Here is a 21,109-nt window from a genome sequence, read left to right as displayed (position 1 = left end):
CTTCAGTAAACTCTAAATTTTATCCATATCTCTAATGATTAAGGTTGTCCTTAGGATGACTTCAAACTCTTCTCATTTTTCTCCTTTCTTATTCTAAGCACTAAGAATTCAAGTTCTGTTGTCATACTTAATTTCTCTATATCCTCTTTTTTTATTTTTTATTTTTTTAAGATTTTATTTATTTATTTGACAGAGAGAGAGGCAATGAGAGAGGGAACACAAGCAGGGGGAGGGGAAGAGGGAGAAGCAGGCTTCCGGCTGAGCAGGGAGCCCAATGCCGGACTTGATCCCAGGACACTGGGATCATGACCTGAGTCGAAGGGACACACTTAAAGACTGAGCCATCCAGGCGCCCCTTTCTATATCCTTTTAAATAATCTCATTTTATTATCCCTACTGTTTTTTTCTCTTTTTCTGATAAAAAATTTTTTTTAAAGATTTTATTTATTTGAGAGAGAGAGAGCAGGAGCGGGGGGAGGAGTAGAGGAAAAGGGAGAGGGCGTCAGACTCTGCGCTGAGCATGGAGCCCCATGTGGGGCTGATTCCAGGACCCCGAGATCATGACCTGAGCCAAAACCAAGAGTCAGATGCTTAACCGACTGAGCCACCCAGGCACCCCTCTGATAAAAATTCTTGAATAATCATCTATTTTCTCCCTGTTATGTCATCCTGATCCCAAACATAAACATATATTTTATATTTCTCAATTCCACTAAACTACTTCTACTGAAGTCACTATTGTTCTTTTTTTTGTTCAAATCTAAGGACTTCTCTTTTAAATGCTTTTTCACTTTCCCATCTTTTACGCTCTTGATCAGATTATTTTTAGTACACTTTTTGCCTGATACATGTCTTGAGATTCTCTGGCCATTAGGTACATATTAACTCAGTTGATTTATCTCGATTTTTGAAAGTCATCTTCATTCTTCCAGTCACTAACTCTGTGTTTCATTTATTGTTTCATGACTTAGGTAATTCAGTGGATGCAAAATCATATCAAATATTGTTCCTGTTCTCAGGCCATTGTGGTTTAGTTAAGAAAATGCAAAACCATGTACAAAGAGATAAATACTAACACAAGGTAGCAAATAAAATGCAAATGAATGGGTCAATTTTGTAGTACCAATGTATTTTCTCCATTTGTTGTTGTCGCTGTTGTTCTTAAGGACTTCTTTAGAGGCAGTTTGCTGGCCTTTTCCAATTTAGAAAAATATGTTCACTCTATACATTCTTGCCATTATTATATCATTTCATGGAATCTTGTCAAAAAGGACCTAAGTGAAATATTCAGGCAAGTTCAGCCTATAGAACAGCAATCACCTTCAACTATGAAAGGATCAGCACGATTCCTGGGACTATGGATCTTCGTCACCAAATATTGTGATCGAATCATCTTTCTGTTTGAGCTGAGGCCATAAAGTACTCAGTGCCAACTTTCTTACTGCTAATTAAAAAAAAAATAATAACTTTCCAAAGGGATCTAGGGCATGGCACACCCACAATTTATTGAGTTATAAATCGAGTTGTAGTAGCATATTTTTTATTCTATTAAAGGGAGAAGTCTTGTCATTCTCCTTTAGAAATATTACTGCCAGGGACATTCTCCTCCAGCTTCACTTTTCTTCTATGGAGAAACACTTTTTCACAAAACAGAAAGACATAGGATTTCAGAATGGGAACTTGCAAAATAAAATTAAGAAAATAAAATATTGCATTTAAAATATGATGACTAAAGATATCAGAGGAGCGCGCCACCGGAGGAAAGGCCCGCAGGTGCCCTGGGCAGCTAGCGGACCGAGGCCGAGATGCACCTGTCCGTGGCTAGAGGTCTATTCGTGTGCGCGGCCAGATGGGCAGGGTGGGGAGGAAAAAGACTCACAGGAGAAGGAAGTTGTGCTGGAGGCAGAGAATGGAAGAGATGCCCCTGCTAATGGGAATGTTAATGAGGAAAGTGGGGAGCAGGAGGCCAACAATAAGGTAGATGAAGAAGAGGAAGAAGGGAGGGAGGAAGAGGAGGGGGAAGGCTATGGTGAAGAAGAGGCTGGAGATGAAGAGGAGGAGACTGAGGCAGGAGGGGCACAGGGGCAGCTGAAGATGATGAGGAAGGATGATGATGTCGCCGCCAAGATGCAGAAGACCCACGAGGATGGGTAGACAGCAAAAAAAGGAAATGTTTAAACTTAACAACAAAAAGAGCTCCGTGACCTATTCACCCTCCGCTTTCCGTCTCCGAATCTAAACGTGGTCACCTTCAAGCGGAGAGTCCCCGTGCGCCAATGCGGGCAGCGCCATGGTGGATGGCACGCGCTCCCCACCAGCCAGACCACGGCGGAGTTTGCAAAGCGGAGGAAAAAGAACCAAAACTTCCAAGGCCCTGCTTTTCTTTCCCTTAAAACTACTTTTGTTTGTATTTTTTATTTACATTTTATATTTTTGTACATATTGTTAGGGGTCAGCCATTTTTAATGATCTCCAATGACAAAACCAGCCTTTGAAGCATTCTCTGTCCATTATAATCTCAAAGAAGGAAAAAAAAAGAAAACAAGAAAAAGACCCCAAACCTTATTAAAAAAAACACAAAAGCAAAACAATAACAACAAAACAATCTTATTCCAAGCATTCCAGTAACTTTTTTTGTGTATGTACTTAGCTGTACTGTAAGTAGTTGGCTTGTATGAGAAGGTTAAAAAGGCCAAAGGTCAAAGATAAAAGGATTTCCCCCTTTTTTTTGTCTATGAAGTTGCTGTTAATTTTATTTATTCATTTATTTATTTGCCTGTTTGATATTTATTTATTTATTGGCCTGTTTGATATATGTGTAAAACAATGCTGTCCAACAATTACCTGAAATTTTGTTTTGCTGAGTTGTTCTGAAGGAAGAAGAAAAAAGACGTCAGAGTAAAGACTGTCCTATAAGCAGAGCTCGTAAGGTCCCAGGCTGAGCTATGGATCAGGGGAGGCAAAGATCAGGCAGAAATCTGGCAATAAACGGAAGAGAGGTTTTGAACCAAAGTGCACATTAATTTGATTGTAAATCCAGGGAAGCACTTCCAAGCAGTGTTCCAAGAAGTAGACTTAGAAGGTGATGATTACAGGGGCTAAAAAGTGAGTGTGTGTGTGCAGAGAGGGGTGGCCAAACAATTCTGGAATTTCTGGCTTAAAAAAATTTGTTGAGTGTTGCTTTATCAGGACTTCTCAGACTTTAACATACTTGCGTGGAAATGTAAAGAAATAAGTGTAATATGTAGCTGACTGCTACAGGTTATTATTATTATTATTATGTTAATTTAATCACCTTAGGGTGCATCATTAGTTTTTGTTGTAGTGTTCCCTGATTCATTAGTTGCATGTAACACCCAGTGCTCATCACAACACGTGCCCTCCTTAATACCCATGATGAACAACAAGATCCTAGCCAATAGGATCCAACGGTACATTAAAAGGAGTATCCATCACAACCAGGTGGGATTTATTCCTGGGATGCAAGGGTGGTTCAACATTCGCTACTGGTTTTCTTTTCAAAGACAATTTAAAATTTGATTGGAGGGTAAAACAAAGCTAAGAAGAGGTTTCATTCACAGTACAGGACAAAATTCTTTTGGAACATCTTCCCCAGGGCCTCTCATGTAGCTCAGCAGGCTGTTTGGCCCCAATCCCCACTTCTCTCCCAGTCTCTGTAACTCTCTGCTGAGAGCCCACTGGCTGCTGCGGCTCTAGTTTATCCTGCCCTTCTCTCTCACCTTTTCCAACCTTTCCTGGGGGTAAGCTCTAACTTTGACAATGAAATCAATCAAATAGCTCATGAATGCTTTTAATACTTTTTCTCAGTCCCATTGTTTCAACCCTCTCAAGATTCAAAAAAAAGGAAATAAAAAATAAAAACCAAAGACTGGCTTCTTTGTAGCTGATCAAAAAGAAAAAATTTAATTTTTGTTTATGGATTTATCTATTTTGCTTTCTTGTGTGTATATGTTTCGTGTTTATATATATTAGATATATAAAACAACTAGATATATAAAACAATTAAATATATATAAAACAATTATTTCAGAGTCTGGTGATTGCTAACATTCAATAAATAACAGCTGTTCCTACTATTAGTGAGAGAGGCACAGCATGGAGGGTGGAGAGACTCTACCAAGCCATTTTGGGAAAAAGCCCAGAAGTTAATATTATGAGTATGGAAATCTGAACTAAACAATTTCTTTAAAAACACACGTTTATTGTTAAACATGTACATATACATAAGTAGAGAGAATGATATAATTAATCCAATGTGTTCATCATCTAGTTTCAACGATTATCAAATATGTCCAATCTTGTTTGAGTTATACCCATGCCCACTGATTTATTTTAAATGGATCTCAAACCTCGTATCTTTTCATGAGTACTTCAATATGCGTATCTAAAAATATGCATACTTTATGTAAAATTGCAAATACTCTTATTACATCTAAATGATTATTTATTATTCATTAATACCACTAAATATTTTGTGTAGTTCAAATTTCCCCGGCCACCTCATAAATATTTTTGGCAGATTTTGTTTTAATATTACTACTGTTTTTAAATTGATATATAACTTATAGTAAGGTGCACAAATTTTAAATGTACAGATTGATGAATTTTACACAGGTATTAATCTATTTAAACACCATCCAGATCAAGATGTAAACATATCCGATATCCAAGCAGGCTCTTTCTGGTCCTTTCCAATTAAGGTACCCCCAAATTAGCTGTTCTTCTCACTTCTGTCATAGATTAGTCTTGCGTGTTTTTAAACTTCATGTGAAAACATTAAACACAGTCTACTATATGATTAACCATTCCATTCCTAAGTATTTACTAAAGATAAAGAAAAGCATATGTCCATATAAAGAGTTGTACCCGAATGTGTCTAGAGACTTGATATGTAATAACCGAATGTCTATCAATAATGAATGACTCAATAAATTGTGATATGTAATGCAGTGAAATACTATTCAGCAATAAAGAGGAATGAACTATTGAATTATGGAACAACTTAGATTTTTCTCAAAATTAATATGCAGAATGAAGGAGCCAGTCCGAAAAAAGAAATAATACATACTATGTATTTTTGTTTACATACAATTCTAGAAATGTAAACTTAACTACAGTGACAGAAAGATCAATGATTGTCTGGGTATTGATGGATGAGCAAGAAGAAAAGATTACAAAGGTGCAAGAGGAAATTTGGAGGAAGATGGGTATGTTCATTATCTCGATTGTGGTAGTAGTTTCATGATACACGTGTACATAAATAAAAACGTCAAGTTGTATACTTTAAATAGTAACATTTATTGTGCATCAAATATTTTTCAATAAAGCTCCCACAAAAATGAAAAGAGACTGATGGTTGCTGTGACTCTTTCTCTTCTTCTTGCCTGAAGTTTAGCTGGCATACATGGAACTATATTGGTTACCTCTTAACCTTGAATAAAACTTTAAAAAATAATAATAGAAATCAAGGCTGTACTTTGCCAACTTAGAGAAACACTAAGAGAACTGTAGAAGAATATACAACTAAAAATCCAATATAAAATTTTCAAAACTTGAATAATCTAAAAATGCATGAAAAGAAAAAGAAATGAAGAACACATGGAACAAATAGCAATATACCGTTTCACGCGAATATACCAAAAATTGTGATGTTTATAAATTGACAAGAATTGAAAGTCAACATTTGCTCAACTGGATATGTTGTTTACTAGAGATACACTTGAAATACAAGAATACACAAAGGGTCGAGAGAATAAAACATTTATACTATGCATTCACAAACCGAAAGACAGCTATTATATGTTTATTAATATTAGGCAAAGAAGACCAAATACAAGGGGTACTACTAGAGAAAAAGAGACATTTCAAAATGATAGAAGAGTCAATTCTACAGAAAAATATAAGAATTCAAAATCAGTGTGTATACAATAGAGCTTAGAAACATACATAGTAAATATGACAGATTTAAAGAGGAAATAGGAGAGGCCAAGATTGTTTATGAAGGTATTAACAAGTTGCAGAATATTTGAACAAGTATCAACCAATTTCACCTCACTGACCCACAAAGAACACTTCAGTCAGCAACTAAAATGGATTAACACCTGATCTTTTTTATGGCATATGTTACTTCTTCAACGGTAATCTTTTCAGGCTCACGTGCTCTCTCTCTCTCTCTCGTAAGAGAGAAAAATAGATTTTTTAAAATTAATTAATTTGCATAAAATTGCACGGACTAAGTCTCTTAATTATTGTTTTTTTTTAATTCCTATATTTTGATGATTATTTTACCCGTGTTATTTCTAACTTTGTGCATGGTGCCTCCTTCCCCACCTCCACCCCATTCCCCTCACTACTATCCTTTTCTAACTAAGTTAGCTAGCTGTTTTTCAATTGTCTTCTTTTTTAAAAAAACGTTTCTAAACAACCAATATTTAGATTTATTTTTTTATTGCTGTTTTCTCACACATTTATTTGGGCTTATACTAAAAGTAATGCTGAATTATTGGGTGCATAAATATTTATATATGCTATATCTTCACTTTGAATTTTATCTATGATCTTATAAAGTGTCCTTTTTTTGTTCCCTTCCCAATGTTTTTTGGTCTAAATTCTACCTGTCTGTTATCAGTCTGCTTTCTTTTTATTCACGTTTGCCTGGTATAACGTTGTTCATTCTTTACTTTTAACCCCATCAGAATATTTGTTTTAAGTCTATCTTGTGAATGTAGCACAGAGAATTTTACTTTGTTAGGCAGTTGTCATTTCCTTTCTTCCCCCATCAATTTAAGCTGTTGCACAACCATTGATATGAATAAAAACTTTGGTCTCAGTTCTTTTATGTTATTTTGTTGGTCTCAGTTCTTTTATGTTATTTTGTGTTATACGCACCCATATATATTTTCAATATGTAGCTGGTTTTATATAGTCTCTGTCTTTCTGTGAGTGTGCATCAGTGTACCTTTTGGCATTTATAAAGGTTTGCATTTCTTTAATGTTTATAGTATTAGCTAGATTTCCACCTTTGTGTTGAATTAAAAAAAAATCACCTGAAAATCATGTTTAAAACAAAGAGCATCAACTTATTTCATTAGTTGGGGTCAGTGATTTCAGCTGGGTGGTTCTTCCCATTTAACCTAGACCTGTTTGCACATCTGGGACTATGCTGGGTATTAGCTGGAATAACTTAGTTCTGTTCCTTCTGTATCTTACATGCCTCCTACAGGTGAGACCAGACATCATACTGCAAAGGCAGAGTTTCAAGAACCTAAGAAGTCATAGATACATACAAGCACACTGAGGAGACATCATAGGTTAGGTTCCAGACCCCTGTGACAAAGTGAATGTCACAATAAAGTGAGTCAAATGGATATTTTGATTTCCCAGTGCATTTGAAAGTTATGTTTACACTATGCCATAGCCTATTAAGTATGCAATAGCATTATGTCTAAAAAAAAAGTATATACCTTAATTGAAAAATACTTTCAAAAAAAAAAAGGAAAATACGTTCTTACTAGAAAATGCTAACCATCATCTGAACCTTCAGCAAGTTTTCATCTTTTTGCTGGTGGCAAGTCTTGTCTTGATGTTGCTGGCTGCTGACGGATCAGGGTGGTGGCTGAAGCATGGGGGGACTGAGCCAAGTTTCTTAGAACAAGACAAGAATGAAGTTTGCCATATCTGTTGACTTTCACAAATGATTTTTTTGTAGCGTGTGATGCTGTTTGGTATTATTTTATCCACAGAATTTTCATAATTGGACTCAACCCTCTCAAACTCTACTACAGCTTATTCAAACAAATTTATGTAGTACTGTCAATCCTTTGTTGTCTTTTCAACAATATTCACAGCATTTGCACCAGGAGTCGATTCCATCTCAAGAAATCAGTTCTTTGCTCATCCACAAGAAGCAATGTCTCATCTGTTCAAGTTTTATTATGAGATTGCAACAAGCCAGTCACATCTTCAGGCTTCATTTTTAATTCTATGATTTTTTTTTTTTTTTTTTTGCTATTTCTACCACATATGTAGTTACTTCCTTCACTCAAGTCTTGAACCCTTCAAAGTCATCCATGAGGATTGGAAGCAACTTCTTCTAAACTCCTGTGAATGTTGGTATTTTGACCTCTATTCATGAATCATGAGTGATCTTCATGGCTCCTAGAATAAGTTTTTCCATTTACTCTGCCCTGATCCATCCGAAGAATCACTGCCAGCTATAGCCTTACAAAGTGTATTTCTTAAATAACAAAACTTGAAAGTTAATACTTATAAGTGTTTCATTGATAGAGCACAGAATACATTTAGCGTAATTTTTAAGGGCCCTAAGATTTTCAGAATATTAAGTGAACCCTGGATTCATCTTAAACTCACCAACTGCTTAAACTTCTAACAAGAATCAGCCTGTCCTTTGAAGCTTTGAAGCCAGGCATTGACTTCTCCTCTCTAGCTATGAAAAAAAGAAAAAAAAAAAGAAAAATCCTTGATGGCATCTTCTTCCAATAGAAGGCCATTTCACCTGTATTGGAACTTCGCTTTTCAGTGTAGCCTGGCTTCATGAATGATCTGAGCTAGATCTTTTGTAAACCTTGCCGTAGCTTCTGCATCAGCCCTTGGCACTTCATCCTGCACTTTGATGTTATAGAGATGGTTTCTTTTCTTAAACCTCATGAACCAGCCTCTGCTAGCTTCAGATCTTTCTTCTGCAGCTTCCTCACCTCTCAGCCTCTGTAGAATTGAAGAGAGTGAGGGCCTTGCTCTGGATTAGGCTGTGGCTTAAGGGAATGTTATGTCTGGTTTGATCTTCTATCCAGACCACTGAAACTGTCTTCATGTCAGCAATCGGCTATTTTGCTTTCTTATCATTTGTGTGTTCACTGGAGTAACTCTTTCAATTTTCTTAAAGAACTTTTTCTTTGCATTCACAATTTGGATAACTGTTTGGCACAGGAAGCCTACTTTGGGGCCTATCTTGACTTTCAACATGCTTCTCTCACTAAGCTTAATCATTTTTAGCTTTTGATTTGAAGTGAGAGACATGCAACTATTCCTTTCGCTTGAGCACTTAGAGGCCATTGTAGGGATATTGGCCTACTTTCAATATTGTTGTGTCTCCGGAAATAGGGAGGCCTGAGGAGAGGGAGAGAAACTGGAGAACATCTGGTAAATGGACCAGTCAGGACACACACAACATTTATGGGTTAAGTTCACCATATTATATGGGCATGGTTTGTGGTACCCCAAAAAGACCACCAATTGCAGATCACCATAACAAACACAACAGTAATGAAAAATCTTGAAATATTACAGGAATTACTAAAACGTGACACAGAGACACAAAGTGAGCAAATGCTGGTGGAAAAATGGCACCCATAGACTTGTTCGACTCAGAATTGCCACAAACCTTCAACTTGTAAAAAAAACAAAAAACAAAAAAAACGCAGTGCCTGTGAAGCATAATAAAGTGAAACAAACTAGAATGAGATATGCTTGATATTCTTGTACTTTTTCCAAACCTCTGTTCTAATTATATTTATTAACTTCCCCATGGACCAAAGAGAATAATATGGCTAAGCCCAGAAACATAGTGGGAAGACAGATGGGAAAGATGAAGAATTGGGGCTCTTTCTTTTTGCAATCTAACACAGTTACAACTATTCTAATACCTTTACATAATATCTTTGGGCCCCCCCGTTTTTGGAGGTGTGCTGATCTTTTTAAAAAAAATTTTCTACCTATGAGAAATACTGAAATTAGCCAGTAATATCTTTTTCCTCCCCTGTTATTTCTTTCCTTAGAATCTAATTTGAAATAATGTCATTTTTTTCCATTAATTCCTATAAGGCAATCAGCAAGATCTGAAATTAGGTTAAATGAGTTACACTTATTTGGAAAGAAACATACAGGGAGAACATAGAGCTTCCAAGACTAATAATTTAAGGATACCCAACCAACATGTTTGATGTCTTTTAATTCCTAGCACATTCAAAATCTTGAATCAAGTTGTGAATTTAAGGAGGGTTGGAGTTTTGCAAAGGGATGAGGGAGCAGAGAACAGATGGTATAAAATGGCAGAAAAGGTGGACCAAAGAGAGGTGGAGGATAAAGACCCAAGGGGCCTGATGGACAGGGAAAACAAGGGGAAAGTGGACTGAGAAGTCCTTTATCAAGTCTACCAATTGTAGTAAGAAATAAATTTGAAGGTTAAGAGGTAGTATATGGACAGCAGGTGTTGGAAATCGAAGTTTTGGAAATGTAGTTTAAGAGTATGATGATAGGAATAAATGGCTATGTTAGGAAGGAGGACAAGATCTTGTGAGTGAGGGGTAACAATTGCAGAGACAAGACATATATTTTTTTTTGTACTGAAATAGACTATGAACCATTTAAGTTCAAAGAAAACTCATTTATTCAAAAAATAATTAGTGCTTACTTCATGCCTAGTTTGATTCTACGTACTAAGGACATTACAGAAGTGAAAATACAGACCAGATATGCTGTCATGCCAGTGACATCCTAGTGGAAAATTGGTCTAGAAGAAAGGTTGACCTAAGGGGTTTCTGAAAATTGAATAAGACACATGTGGGATAGAAACTAGTATTTATTCAATTCAATACTGATTGCTCTTTCCAGGCTCTAGATAAATTGACTAAGAAGAGATCCATATTATATAGATGGTGTCTATGTAGTTGGAAAAACGATAAAATTGTTCATTTAAAAAATTAAAGTTATACATGGGAGATTGTCTCATACTTACATAGAAGTAGGTTATATGTGTCTACTGTATCTTCTCGATATGTGGAAACAAATAAATTTACAATATTGTAACCTTTTATATTACTGGATCCACTAGATTTAGATAGAGTATTCATGGACTCCTCATTTACAAAGTCTCCATATCAAGAATATCCATCAAGGGAGTCCTTTAAAGGCAACTTTGCCATAGTCGCCATAAAGCATCCGTTATGTTTTTCCTCTCGTACCAATTTCACAACTACTGCCCACAAGACAAACAAATTTCCATAATGATACTGCTAACAATGTCTCTTAAGAGAACATCAGCATCTGCATAAATTGTCATCTTCAGATGCCCAAAACCATTATTGACAAATTCATCAAAGTTCTAGAGGAGATAGGAGCTCCATATAGACATTTGGAGTTGGGTGGTAGAGGTGATAGATTTCTATTTAATTTCATGCTACAGCTGCACTGGGTAACACTCTCCTTCCTGTAGAGAGTTCCCAGACATCTCCCAGAACCGTTCCCTTGACCAGCTATTGGCTCTTAGTGATTTCAATGAGACGTGTCACCGTGATTAGGAATTTGAACCCTAGAGTCACATACAGCACATTCCCTTTACAATTCCTAATATTGCAGACTTTAAAAGGTATCTACTTAAAATGAATAGTTTTCAAATACTTTTATTAATGGATGATTAAATTCCAAACTGTAAATAGATGCAGATCATTCAGAAAAAAGTTATATCTTAAAACATATTCTCAACTTTTAGTACAAATACGTGGAAACTATTTATTAAGATATTTCTCAATATATAAGCATATTGCCTGGAAATAAATTTTTATATGAGAAGACAAAATGTGGATAAGGAAAATATTTAGTTTACCTTTACCTTCAATCGTGAATTCCACACGTAGATGTGGGAACTATTAAATGTAATGGACTATGGATGAAGTGTTGCAAAAACCAGTAGAGGCAAAGACAAAAATAGATACTGTATCCTTAAAGCCAAGTCTACACTTATCTAGAAAAGATCTGCACCTCCAAATTCAAAACATGTTGGCCAACTAGTATCCTCTGAGAGCCATTCTTTCCCGAACTCTTTTGGTTTGAGTACAAAAAAGGAAAAAAAAGTTATATGGACAAAATAGAACTTATTCTTGCAGTTTTAATTGGTTTCCTCTTTTTAATGTGATTGTACTGAGATTTATAAGATCATTGCACAAATGTATGTGAAACTTAGCAATACAATACAGGGCAACAACTTTACAAATTGTATAACAGAAACAAATTATTATTACTCTTAGGGATGATTTTGATAGTAATCCATTCCATGTAAACTGATCTGGCCTGATTAAAATGGAATTTAGCATTTGTTTCTGGGTATGTGAAGAAGTTTTGGTTCACATAAAAAGAGTGCCATTTTTTCAATTACTGGATTTGCTTGAGTGCTTCTTTAAAAATGATAAAGTGAAGAAAAAGAACATTTCAACTTGACACTTTTCTGTTCAAAAAACCAAAACACCTCAATTGAATAAAACAATATGGTCAGCAGAACTACTCCTTACAATTTCCTAAGGGAACAAAAATAATGGATAATCTGGTTCTTTGATTGCTATCTCTCTGGATTTCAACAGATTTTTCCTTTTAAAATGAAGAGTAAAAATTCCAAATCTATTGAGGAATGGTGAGCACATGAGCCCCTGGTTACTCACCTACTGACTTCAAGCATACTTTTCTCTGTACAGTCATATGACACTGGAATGAAACAGTAAAAATGAGCCCTTAAGGATTATAATCTGTAAAACTTCTATCCAGAAAACATCCTTGGAAACTGAATTCCATAATTATATTTATCTGAAAGAAAAAGTTCCAAAGTCATTTTTACTACTTGGTTTTGCTACGACATACTTGTTTTTGTTCATTGTTTTTAACGTCTATATCCAAAAGTTATAATGTGATTTTCAACTCCCCCCCCAGTACTTAGAATTTAATATTTGTTTCTAGCTTTTAGTGCAAAAAAAAATTGTGTTATCTGAGGGGGAGCAATTAGGTTTACCAAGAATGTCTGTCATATAACCCTCTGGGAGAAGAACTTAACTGTGCTTTCCAAATAAGAAAGAATGAGATATTTTGCCTCCTTCCCCTTTAGAGAAGGCCAGCAAGGCTTAGATCCAGGAGGCCTGAGGACATTCTTCCTGTGGGGGAGAGTTGAAGATTATGTTTTCCAAGACCTAGGCTCTTGACAAAGGACAGGATGGTTGGGAGAGGTGGTTGCCTGGACCCTCATGAGAAGCCACTGCTAGGCCTGTTTCAGAAGGCAGCTTCCCAGAGAGAGGGCAGAGACAAGTATCTGTGAGGAATTGCATGGGAGGAAAAGGAACCTCCTACACACAGTGCCCTGGACGGGGGAGTGGGGCAGATGGTAGCATAGCTCTATGAGCTGCAGTTTCAGGTGAGAATACGGTGGAACACCAGCATTTGTGGGCTCCAAAGGACAGCCACAGAGCCATGAGATCGTCGCAGTGAAGTTCAAGACCAGCGTCTTCCCCACTCTCCCCCGAAATTCTCCAGGAATCTTTTCTGCTAAGAAAATGGAAGGGAGGGCGGCTGGGTGGTTCAGTCAGTTAAGCCTCTGCCCAGCGTCCTAAGAGTCCCACATGGGGCTCCCTGCTCTGCGGGGAACCTACTTCCTCTCTCTCCCTCTCCCGCTGCTCCCCCTGCTTGTGCTCTCTCTCTGTCAGATGAAAGAAAGAAAGAAAGAAAGAAAGAAAGAAAGAAAGAAAGAAAGAAAGAAAGAAAGAAAGAAAGAAAGAAAGAAAGAAGGGAAGAAAGGAAGAAAGGAAGACAGACAATGGAAGGGATCTACTCTCAAGATCTGACTATAAAGTACTTCCTCACCAACCCTTTAATTTGGTTTAAGTATTGAATCTAGTGGAGCAAACTCTGAAGATTTACGTAAATTAATTCTTTCCCCGAGCCTGACATTTTTCAAGAACTGCTGAAACTTTTGGGTTTCTTGTCTGTACTTTCCATCAGAAAAGAAAAATAAAAGTTTCAATGCAGTATATAGTCCAAATTTTCCTTCCTAGCTAAGAGCTGTGTGGGCAATTTCAGGTTTTATTTGCTTCAGTAAGTAAGACATTCTGATTGCTTACTTTGTTCCTTTGTGTTCTGCCTTCGATTTCTTGTGTTACTTAGCTTTTATTGGGGAAATGGCTGTCAGTAACTGAGCATTTCTGAAGCTGTCTTCTTTCTTCATGTGTACTCTGGGTCATATTTTAATTTATTCTTTCTTTCGAATTTATTCTCCTTGTTTTCGTGAAATCTTTTTCAAAATATGTTGACATTAGTGATTGTAATCCTTGATTGTGGTTTATTGTAAATCCACGTAGTTGAGTAAGTGTGCGATGATCCACCATCAAAACACACAGGAACAAAATTAGCTGATAACACATTTACCTATTACTGGATTAAGACCTGTTCAAAGTTAGAAAACTCTCTCCTGGCCATCACTGTATTCTCAAATATTAGCCCTTGGCCTGGCAAATGACATTGTGTGTGATAAACAACTCTCATTAAGTAATTGAATGAATGAATGAATGAATGAATGAATGAATGAATGAATGAGTGAATGAAGTGTCCTGAAGTAAGTTCCAACTTTATAGGAAAAGAATCACTGAAAAATCAATTAACCTCCATTTAGCTTAATTTAATAAGCCAGAAAACTAGCTAACATTTAATAATAATTAACTAAGGTACTCAATTTTGGAAAACAAAAAATGAGAAGAAAATAACCTTTCTGAAGTTTGGGGGTAAACTCTTTACAAATATTAAACAAGTGCATTTATTTTATAACAGCTTTGAAGTTTCTTCCTTCTAACTCTACCTACCACACTACTCTACCTTCAAAGTTTACGTCAAAATATTCAGTTTTTGGAAAGCCTACGAAGTGAACTAGTGGTGTCTCAGAGCACTGTGCCCTTCGACCCTTCTAATGAAGGGATGGATACTCAAGACGGGCATTTTGCACCTTATCCCTCTGTAGGTTATATCCCACGTTAATTATAAGTTCATGGGTCATTTATGGAAAACTTTTCAATATATGTGGACCATCTAGACCATGGTCATAATCCTCTTTTAAAAATTGATTTAGAAAAATTCTTTCACTATTTCTTTGGCTACTTACCTTGTTACTAGTTACCAGCATATATAAGAAGACATATTTAAATAAAGGAACATAACACACAGATAATACCAAAGAATAACTATAATTCAGATTATAGAGATATAAACAACCATTTCTAAAGGCTAGATTGAAAGCTTAGCACATTAGGGAGGTAGTATCAGCTAAAGTTTTCAAATTATTGTGAAAATATATTTCAGGAGAGTTCCTAACTATTAATTTTCAAATACATGTTTTTGCTTTAAATTATTTATTCATTGCTTGATAACCAAAAACTAGCATTTTGAAGAATGTGAAAACATTATTTATTCTTATTCATCATTCACATTCATTTGTTCCTTCTGGTTTTAAATATTTATATAAATATATTAATGTATAAGTTTAACAAATGGTACTATCAAATATACATATATATTTTTAACCGTTTCAAACTAAACCCTGTATAATTTCACAAATAGTTTTATTATTTCCATTTCTTTGCCACATTTTAAATGTTTCCTTAAATATTATTTAATTTCTTGTTAAGAGGCTCTGTTCAATGGAAATTGACTCTACAATTTTGTTCAGACTTTATACACCTTACATCTTGTGCCAGGGTTAAAGCCCACAAAACCTTTTCCATTTTGAAAATTCAGATCTGTGGAGTTGATATACTTAATCAAAGAAATTATCATGAGACTAAGTATAGAAGAACAGTGGGATTAATGAATTTAATAAATATATTTCCTGCTGCAAACCCAAACCACACTCTTCATCCCCATCTTGATAAAGACATCGTAACATTGCATAAGCAATCACAATCTCTTTGGTAGGTAAATCAGGCAATAATCTAAAATGTATTTTGGGATATATGCACACAAATATATATATATATATATATATATCTCCTATCACTCTCCAAAATAAATGGCTGGGAGATTATACAAAGTTATGCACCCAAGAGTTCAAACATTAAGAAAAGGAAGAAGATTTCTATCATTCAATTTTCTTCTATTTCCTTGTATTCGGGGAACCAGTAGACTCACTCACACACACACAAGTACACAACCGCAAACACCTTTAAAATGAAGGACAGTTACACAGGAACGTCACAACTGAAAGCCTGTAAAGTTGTCTAAAAGGATAGTATACTAGAAGTCATTGGAAAACATAGAACAAGGTGGAACAGAGAATGTCAAAAAAGTCTGAAAACAAAGTGTGCTGGTTAAATCCTCTTATGCGCCATTGGGAACTTTGGAAACCACTGGCCTTAATGTTGAGACTCATCCCTTCCTTCATTCTGTCATTGCCTGCCTCCCTCCCTTCTTTCCTCTGTACTCCCTCCTACTCTCCTCTTCCCTCTCTTCCTCCCCCCTGCCACCCCTGGTAGCATGTGTTAAAAACCATTAAATAAAACACTTGCTCAATTAACCTCTGAAGTATGATCCCAGAGCCTACATTCTTAGCCCCTAATATATAACTACCTCATGATTTCCATTTCTTTCCCTCTATGACTTCAAAGAGATAGAGCATAGGTTCTTTTCCTTCATGTTACATGATGCTTCTTTTTTTATAATGCTTTTAATTTAAACAAGCGTGTGCCTGTGTGTAATTTTTAGAACCTTATTTTTCATATCTGCTTTTATCTATTAGTTGTTGAAGAGACTTTTGAAAAAATCTAATTTAAAATCCCTTTATTGCAATTTTTTGGAATAATAATCCTGTGCAGTTCACCGACTGTCCTTTTAGTTGTTTTCTCAACAGCAGCTACTACATCAGGCTGCCAAACCCTTTCTGATCAGATTTTGTGCCGTGCACCAGGCCCTTTCTCTAGGAGGTGAGGATAAAACAAACCCCTGAGTTCCGGGAAACAGAATGTATACAAACCAACCTAAAACCAAACAGAGTGTCATTTGGCAATACTTGCTATGAAGGTTAAATAGTGCAAGACAAGGGAAGCAAAGTGTTACCTAAAAGCATATTATGTTCTCTTTTAACCAGTCTCAAAATTATGTTAACTCCTTGGCTCAGAGAATTCCATCACATACAGACAAACAGATAACGCAAATTCTGATTTCATACTACATGTAGCACAGTAGCATGGGGGGTCTCAGAGTTTTCATGGAAGATATTCATATAAAAATATATATACGTATATGTATTCATAGATGTATGTTTTACATATGTATATAGATAATACATATATACAGGGATTATATATATACATAGAGAGAGAGATTTTATACACACACAGGTATATATGTTTGTTTGTTTTCTTCCAAGAATTGACTCACTTTTCCTCCTCCTCCTCCACCACCTTCTCCTCCTTCCTTCCTCTTCTTTCATTCCCTTGGGATGATGGCCAATCCCGGTTTCCTGCATTGATCTCCATTCTGGCTTTCTTCCTCACTCCTGAGTCCCCGTCTGCAGTTCCAGAATGGGCATTACCATCTCACCCTCTAGCTGTTAGGTCCTGTCTCTGCTCTGGAAACCTTACAGCTGCCACTCTATCACTTTAAGAGCATATTGCAAGCTCACTGCAAGTTTATTGCTTTAATTTCAAGTTTCTTTTTCATCCTCGGCTTCTTGGGACCTCTGAGATAGTGTGTTTGTTAAAAATGCAAACTTTCTAGGTGTTTACTCTTGGGCCCAAAGTTTATATTAGCTCAATCCATTATGCTGTTGGCTGCTGTGGTACTAAACTTCCCTGAATTTCCTCATTTAAGTCTTCTTCCCATGGGTTCTTTCAAATTTTAGTTTTTCTTTATGATTTCAGTATTTCCCAGAATCTAATATTGAAGAGAAAACTTCTTTGTGGGAAAGCTACTAGGTCTTCTGTACTTGGAGCAGGAACATCTAGTAAAAATGTAAGAATTACTGCTCCAATAATGTGATGTGGTATGATCTTTCTATTGTATTAAGAAAGGGTTCTTTTTTTCCTTCTGACATTTCCTTTCCTTGCTCCTCTCTCTCTGACAAATGCAAATGCTAGACCATTTAGCACTCATTTACTTAAAGAGAAAAGTGATACCAACAGACAGAAAAGGGGAACTCTCTCTCTAACTCCAGAGTTCCAAAAGGTAAGGTCCTTTAGGGAAGAGAGAGTGTTCATGACCCGGAAAAACATTTGAAAGAAAGCATCATAAATTAGACCAAGGCTTCCTTGTCCCACCATTCAACACAGGACAGGGGATTAGGTGTCCTAAGTAGGGATGGTAGAAGATGAAGGATAGTTGGAAGAGAAATTTTGATTATGTGGATAAGAAATTTTGATTATGTGGGTCTCAAGGAAGGAAAGCCCCTACACCTGAGTGCTTGGGTGAAGCCTTTGAGAAAGAGCAAAAGGCACAGATAGGTTGGTAGGTACTGAGAGTAGAGGAAGATAATGAATCATTTTCAGATGGGGTGTTTACGTGTTGTATCTGGCCAGATACAGCCTTAGTTGACATTACAACCAAGAGATGTGGGAGAAACAGATCCGCTTCTTTGTTTCCACAAAGTCAAGAAAATAGTGGGTACAACTGGGCAGACCTAGAAGCCATACAACTAGAAAAAGGGACATTTCTACAACATGGAGCAAGGACTGAGATCCAGAATCTTCTATAGCTATCTTAGCAGATACTGAAGAGGACAAACGGCACCAACAATGATCACTACTAATTGCCTTATTATTTCATAAGCCTCCCAACTATTACGTCTCTTAAGAAAGAGTTGATCCCGACTTTTTGATATTCATTTCCAGCACCACAAAGGAATGGAGGACAGGAAAAGAATTAAGTTGAGCTATGGAAACTACAAACAGGTTGTGTTATTCACATGAACTGAATTTAAACCTGCATGAGAAACAATGCCTTCCTCAATCCAAATGTCCCTTTCAAGTTTGTTTATTTATGTAATTTGAAACATTTCACCCTAAAACACTCAGTGTTTTCTTTTAGTAGCAAAAACATGTAATACTCAGTATGTATGTTTTCCAAAGCACTGATTTCAAACTAATATCCAAGGCCAGATTCAAATGCGTACATTCTTTTGTTCATCTCACAGTGGGATGTTGGAAACTGCTCAGGCTCGCTCCCAAGAACCAACTGTACACATTCCAACTCCACGTTTCCCGACGTCTCCCAGGTAGCTCAAAAGTGGCCATAGTAGGAGTATGTAGACATAGAAAGCAGCAAAATAATACCTTGGGGCTTCTCCCGAAGGCTGTGGTCAAATGTTTACCAATCCACAATACACCACTGATTATCTTTAGCTCTGGACAGCCATTTTTAAACTTCTCATGTTTCTGCTACAACTGATTTTTTTTTTCTTAGTTTGTGTTTTAGTTTTTGAGCAAGAGAATACCCAGTCATATATGACATCCTTTTATGCATCTGAGGACTTCCAGGTTTCTAATTTGGTCAAGAGTAATATTTTTTTGTAAAAACTTCAATGACCGGATGTACGGAAGGACTTCTGTGGGGCTGGGATCCAGTTGCACGGGCTCCCCCACCCCACCCCACAAAGCAAATGCAGAGGTCTTGCTACAGCAGAGCCCTGGAAGCAAGAGGGGCTCCACCAGCAGCTGATCAATGAGCCTGAGGCGAGATTTTACATGAGCTCTTTCATGGAAAACAGAGTCGTAAGAAATCATGTCATGTAGATGTTCTTTGGGCAGATAGACAATTGTAACATTGTTTTTATTCTTTTTCTAGAGTACTGACCAATGTCAAACATTTAAAGAAATTAGTGATGAGGAAATTAAAGGAAGGAAATGGAATGTTCCGCAAGGGTTATGTATCATTTATCTAGCCTTCGCAAATTCAGAGATAACAGATGAAAGACTTGTTCCAGAAGCAAAGGGTGGGAGTTTCTTTTATCAAGTGAAATGAGTATAAGTGAATTAAAAGATCACTCAGAACTGACTTTGTTTATTACCCAGATCTCCTGTGTTTTATCTTTTACAGAAAATAACAGTTTGCGAATGCTCTGCCTAATGCCCTGTGTGACAAGGGGCAAGGCAGTGGCCCGGAGTGAGGCTACACACAGGAAAACAAAGTTAAGAAAAAAAAATAGCCTGAGGGTTGCCTGGAGGGAAGAAAATGGGAGGAGGGGTAAGGTTTACAGAAAAGTGGGCAATTTCCAGACCCCACACAGACTTCCTTCAGCAATAGGGAAAAAGCCTCAGGATTTCACAGTCCTAAAGATTTAGACATGATAGAGAGTAATGACTGCTGGCTCAGACACCGAGCCAGTTGTCTCCACTCCTCTAGTTTCTAGCAGTTATTACCTTAGCCACTGATGCCAAAAAATTATAAAAACTGGATATTTCTCTAAGTCACAATCTATTTTCCTTCGCAAAGGGTCTATCTTATAATATGTTCCATTCAGACTGATACTTTCATTCAGTGCTTAAAGCTATTTTATCCTCCAACATTTTTCATCAATCCAATCATACAAAAACCATACCAAAATAGATGAGAATATTCAAAATAAAGCTTTATCACTTTCATGTATTTTATAACCTATTAACTGAGTAATCTACATGATTTGAGAAACTGCCTTTGCTAGACTGAAATAAATATATACTAATGGAAATATTTTAGTGGAAATACATTAATTTTTTTTTTTTTAGAAAAATACAGAATGCAATATCGTAGAAGCATGCACTTGAGCAAATTGTAGTACAATAGTAAATCATAGTGCATGGAAAGTTGAGAATTGAGCCACTTTCCTTTAAGAACATATCAAATAATTCAAATGGAACTATATTAAGTAAGGATTCCTATTACTAGTGATTCAAATTAAGAACAAATGCTATTGAGCAGAGGATGAGGGATTCTAAGGCAACAAGAGAATGAGAAAATAAAGTCTCAGGTGGTCAAGTCTCTGCCTTGCACTCAATTAAATGCAATGATTATTTCAATTTAAGGATTTTATTCACTTATTCAGCAATTATTCATAGGAGCCTAATATGTGTCAGTTACTCTTTTAGGTACTGCCAATACAAGAGGGACAAATAGACCAAAAAAATAATAATAAAATTTTAGAAAAAGATAATATTGGATCATTTTCCTTAGTGTCTGACTAAGTAGGGAGACACTAAGGCCTAAAAGAAAGTAGTGATCCCTGATCGCACTAGGCACAGTGGTATTTTAACAGGCGGGGAATGCGAGAAAACTGGTTCGACCCTCCTCTCTGTCCTTGCTG

This window comes from Ursus americanus, chromosome 13, assembly GCF_024610735.1.
Source record: "Ursus americanus isolate L20-20 chromosome 13, mUrsAme1.1.p, whole genome shotgun sequence".
Classification (NCBI taxonomy): Eukaryota; Metazoa; Chordata; class Mammalia; order Carnivora; family Ursidae; genus Ursus; species Ursus americanus.
Note: the sequence above shows the minus strand (reverse complement) of the source record.